We start from the raw sequence: 6,000 nt of genomic DNA, 5'->3' as shown, positions 1-6,000 counted from the left end.
AATTTAAGGGCTGTGCTCATAGTCAGTAAGAGATTCATGGTGAGAACCTGTGAATCTCTTGTGATCTTCTCCCGCTACAGCCATAGGACAGTGCTTGCAATGCCACTGCTGCACTTGCAAAAGGCTTTTACTCAAACCTTGGAAGTGTCCCAAGCCATCAGCCTAAGGAGCAAGGCTACACTTCTTTGCTTGTGGACACATTCATAGGTCAAATCCATGTGGTCTGACTGTCATTAGAAGCATCTTGTGCTGATATTTTGACATAAACATGTCCTATCTTTGTTATTATTAGAAGTTGTAGATACTTTCCTCCCAGGAAGGGTTCCAAGCAATCTTGACTTTATATTTGTATGTCAAACACCCCAAAAGGGGCAAAAATGCAACTATGCCAAAATGCTGAAACAAGGGAACAATACGAAGCCATGACTTGAGAACAAACAAAGGCATTCACATAGGCTACAGACCACCACATCTATTAATGCATCATTTAGGCACTAAACACTACAGTCCTGGTTGAGCAATGTCATGCTGAGATGTTCCTGTCCTGATGCAATACCGGATGCAGTCTTTCATCAACCGAAGCATTTATGGGAAGGAAGGAAGACGAGATTTAACTGATCAAAGACTTACAGAGATAGATGAGTCAAGAGAGTGTCATAGGTTCATCCTGGTCTGGCTTACTGAAGAGATTCACAGCTGAAAACTCTTTATTGACCAACTTTCATCTGTTTTTCTTGCTTGTCTTCATCTATGGTGCCAATGGTTAAATTTCTCCATAAGATGCTAATGCCCTAGAGTGGCAAGGCAGAAAAAAACAGCACAAGCAAAGAGAGAAAGCAAATTATGATGATGATTTCTGCAATGATCACCCCTCAAACCATTAAAATTGGGGGTGAGAACTAAGTCCTCTGCTGACAAACTAATTGCAGTTGCAGCTGCTACATGCCAGAATCATCTAAATTACATTAAGCTGTTTTCTCTTTCCACAGCAGCTACACACAATTTTGTTAACTTGTGCAACTTGTGTCTGGTTTATAGGCTCAGATTCCAGGCATCTTTATTACAGATTAGTTCAAATCCACATAAGTCAATAGAAAACTGTGGTGAAGATCAGAACAGTCTCGCTCCCATTACTTTAAGCAGTGGTGGACTGACATCCATGTATGATCACATGCATACACACATGAACTTGCTGATATGGAACCATGAATGGAGTCCAAAGTTTAAGACAGTTCAAATTCAGAATATTGTCCATGTGCGTACTAATCCCAAGAGGTGGAAGTCACAGCTGTCTTCATAAGAGGTCTCTGTTCTGCTGCAGGCAGCTACCTCTGAAGGGAAGCAGACCAATCCACAGGAAAAGAAACAAATCAAAAATCTAGACTGAGGGACATCTCCTTAAGGAGACAGCATTGCTTCCAGACTGATAAACTTGATCTCTCCTCATCTGTGGGACTCTAGCAAAAAGTCCAGGGTCAGCAAGCTAGAGCAGATTGTTTCCCTTAGACTCTTCCTGGTCTGTTATTGAAGCAAGCACAGCAGACCAGCTTATTCTCCTAAATGATTAACTTCGCTGCTTTTTCTGCTCAGCACATCAGATAAAGAAGTTTATTCAGTTAGCTTATTTATTTACATTCCTTTGCCAAAGATCTCCCCCAAAAAAGTCTATTTGATGATTTATTCTTTGCTAAAGGGGAAGCTTATTTACAATAATCATCTTATCATAAACTTCTTAAAAGAAGGATTTGGAACTGGAATTCATAATAACAGAGAAATCTGACTTTTCCAGAGAGGTCATTTTTGTTATCCATTTTGCACTGTAGAAGGAATGAAGCCAACTGAGCCCAGATGGGGCTGGACGTGGCATAACCACTTTGAAGTTTTGTTTGTTTTCACTGGTTGACCTACTTCCCATCAGAAGGAATCACCTTCACCTAATTGGAGCTCTTCCAAAATATGAGGGGGAAAAAGGATATAAAGGATTCAGGTGCTGGGTCCCACAGACAGTGCTCTGTAGCACAGAAGTTGCACAAGAGGCATCACCTCTAGTGCAAGCAGAGACAAAAGAGTCAAGAAGTACAAAGGCAAATTCTGAGCGAGCCCTCTCCAGTGGCCAGCACGTCAGACTGAGAAGGAGCTGGTGGGAGCTGAGACCACACTGTACTCTGCCCATCTTCGTAACAATCTCCAGCTATTTCAGATAGCAGCAATATTCTGATTGCTCTGATTTCAGACTCAGGCCAGTCCCATCTCCCTGATGAGACATTTAACACAGACATAAAGGTGGCTCAGAGTCAAATTTGCCTTACGCCATCCCTCCTGACCCCACACAACTACAGTGTTTTGGAGGATGCTCAGCCAAAGTCTCAAGGAATGGAGGACAACCTTGCAAAGAGGAGATAAAGCAGATCAGCTCCATATCTCTCATTTGTCACTGGCTAAGTTCTTTGGCCTTCTCTTACTGCTAACCTGCTTGTGCAGAGCATTTCACAGGGGTAATAGACTCCAAGAGATAAAACCTATTTTAAGCAAACAAACAAGCAATCCCTCACACTCAATTTTTGTTATAAAATAAAAGGTGCCTGAAAGCCATAACCTGGTGCATCTCTCTCACAGTAGCCAACAGGTTTGAAGAAAGGGTTTGGGCACACACTGGGCTGCTCTGACGCTTCTATTTCTTATGTGAGGAATGTGTCTGAACTCATTAGTTCTTGATAATACACTCATTATTTTAACTATCCATAGGAGGGAATTGCTTAAGAGACCAAACCCTTCCCTGAATGAAACCTGTTTTCATCTGCCTCCCATGTTCAAGCAGGAAGAAGAGGTCCGTGGAAGGCCTGTACTTCTGCACCCCCTCTGAGGTCAGGAATATGAGAACAGAGTAACGGACAAATAGCAACTTCGGCCCAGACATCACTGAGCGACACATGAAGCTTGGAAACATGGCAGTAGGGAAAGAAAAAGAGGTTCCCAAAGCCAGTCATGCAGGAAACAGCTTGTGTGGAAACTGGGCTGGAAGCACCCGAAGGGAGGGTGGGCTGTATTTGCTCCACTGTAAGGATGGGGTACAGCTCTGTCCCATGCAGTATGCAGGTCTGCTCTGCAAAAGCTAGGCAGTTGTGGGCAAAATGAGAAGGGAATCTCAGAGAAATTTTGGACACAGAAGGATTTAGCCACGTGAAGGGGCAAAGAAGTTCCCTGTAGGCATAACTCTGGCAACACAAGTGAGGAGGGGCTGTTTAATTCCTCTGAGCCATCCGCACAGAGAATAATATTCAGAGGTCTTGAATTTATTCCTCATCAGGTCTCTATTGTTGTCAAAAGAGAAACTATACATCTTCAGGAATGTCATATCTGCTCAGGCATTTCTCCACAAAGCCCTGCTGGAGAAAAGCCAAGCCGTTTCCAGAAATGAAGCTGAGATGGGATGAAAACATCAATGCTATGATTGAAGTCTCACTGCATGAGACTTCAATGAAGCAAGCAATGTTTGCTGTAGTGCTATACAACTACGGTCAGATTTTTTTATACTTTTAGATGCAGAGAGACACCAAACCAATTTCCCTCAAAATCGCAAATACCATCTTAAAACTCCCATTGTTTTCAAATGGATTAAGCACATATAGACTTCTGCCATCTGAAAGCACACTTCACTGAGCTTAAAACTCTTCTCAGCTCATTTCCCTCACGCCAGCGTACCAGCTGGCTATGGCTGCAGTAGAGGGAATAACAGCAAATTCAGACGGGTGGTTTTGGTGAGGGTGTTACCCAGCCTGGACTGGCAATGCACAGGGTTAATCGTGGCAGGGGGTGCCTCAGGTCTCCTTCCAGTTACTCATAAACCACCTGTGCCTCCCCCGAGCACTCTCTGCTTCCCCAGAACAGCAGGAGGGCGAGAGCCACGGGGCTGGCAGCAGCCACCAGGCCATGGCAATGGCGGTGCCACCGCCCGCTTCCGCATGGGCTCCCGGCAGCACCTCGGCTGCCGCCTGCCCGGCCTGGGCTGGCACTGCACGCCCGGCAGCGGGACACATCGAGGGGGTTTAAAGCGGCTCTCCAAAGCAGAGGGATGGCTCTGCACTCGGCAGCCTTGCCCAGCGGCAGCACGGCCAGGTCCTCTCACCGAGGAGCAGCGCACCGCAGCACACTGCAGTGAGCCCCCGTGGTGGGGACACGGCCCTCCTCGCTGGCGAGGACACCTTGCCTCCTTCACAAGCTACCTACACCCCTCAGCAACACCGTTTTTCACCATATATTTGGAAGAAGTGTGTTAAGAGTTAGGAAGCAGAGAGATCTAGCTTCTTCCCAAGTACAAGCTCTGCTGCTGAAAACTGGTCCTGGTGGGGCACCAAGGCTTGTCACCCAAGGGTCTGGCTACCTGTCACCTCTGGAGCCTACACAGGTGGCATGCAAATACCCAAAGCACCTCCTAGAGACAAGAAGCAAAGAGAAGCTGAAGCTGCAGCAATGGTCTAATTTTTCTCAGTTAAAGTTATGGTTGCATCTGTAGGTTCTAATGGGGATAATTTGTATGGTTTTAGTCATCATCATGTGTTTTCTAGCCCAGCCACAGGGACAGGGTCACTCTCTTCATCATTTTGGACTGACTCCATCCAGAATCCATGTAAATCATGACATTTTCCTGTTAGCACATGTATCACAACTCAGCTGTTTCTGCAAGTTTCACACCACCCCAAGGAGCATGCAAGAATAGATGTCCATGCTGCTAGGGGAAAAACACACAGGGATGTTCTCCTGTTTCCAGGGGAAAGAAGAAAAAAAAGGGCCACAATTGTGGAGCACACAAGTACTGGAAGTTAATGACAAGCCTGGAGACTTGTCCCCATCTACAGGAAGAGCTGGAGGCTGTTAGCCCATTACTGGGGGAAGAGCACATACAATACCCCCTGTCTGCATCTGGATGATTTACAGCACAAAAAACAGTTGTAGTATATTAGCAGCAGGTGGTATTTGTATATTTGCTCCCTACACAGGACAAACTCCCTCTGATTTGGGAAAAGGATATGGAATAACCAGTGTCCTTTGTCCGCATTCATGTATATCCTCAGAAAGACATGATCTGGCATATAAAGACAGTAACCAACTTGTTCTAGCAGCTTCAGAGCTGGGATGAAAACTCAGGATGAGTTTGTTCCCTCCAGGTCCGAGGGCTGCTCCATCTGGCAGGCAGTGCAGTGCCTCACACATATCTCAGAAGTGCACAGATACAGGCATAGTGCATGCATAACGCCAGAGTTCAATAACATAAATTGGAAAGAGCAAAAGTAATTTTCAAAGCACAATTCACAGGAAGCACAGGATGATTTACAGAAGCTAGAGGCTGCAAGCTGACAGGAAAATAGCTCCTCACAAATTACTGACCTTTAAGGTCAGTCACTTGAGCGAAATATAGGATGGTCAAGAATCACTACCAAGGTGAGATTTGTATGCAGAAGGGCTGCTGCTCATTGCAATGTCTCTCTTGTAAAATATGGACTATGAATACATATGTTCCCTAGAACAACAGAGTTCCTTGTTTTCATACTTTATATAAATTTGTAGATCTTCAAAGATAAACCAATATTTTGCCACTGAAAAGGCCGAAAACTCTGAAGAATGAGTATTTCTTTTCTATTTAACATATCAATTATGACACCAATGTATTTGCCCCTGTTCCACGTAAGTTACAAAAAATGGCATAGGGTATAGCTTCTTCCTGGCCCTTCTTTTTAAGGGGTTCTTAAAACGTTCCTGGAAGTCACCATAAGCAAAAGTTTCCATACCTGGAGTAAATCAGCAGCAGCAGCAAACTGTACCAATGAAAAAAGCTAGTCTGGCAGCCACCAGATGCAAATGCACATCCTTTGTCATAGAAAAGTGTGCCTCAAGAATGAAAGGGAGGCTTGAATCTAGTTTTTTAGGTCTCTTACTAGTCATTATTGTCTTGGGCCAATGTCATTGAAAGCCCATGGTAGGAGATACAGGATGCCAGGAAAG

The sequence above is a fragment of the Nyctibius grandis genome, chromosome 8 (assembly GCF_013368605.1).
Source record: "Nyctibius grandis isolate bNycGra1 chromosome 8, bNycGra1.pri, whole genome shotgun sequence".
Taxonomy (NCBI): Eukaryota; Metazoa; Chordata; class Aves; order Nyctibiiformes; family Nyctibiidae; genus Nyctibius; species Nyctibius grandis.
Note: the sequence above shows the minus strand (reverse complement) of the source record.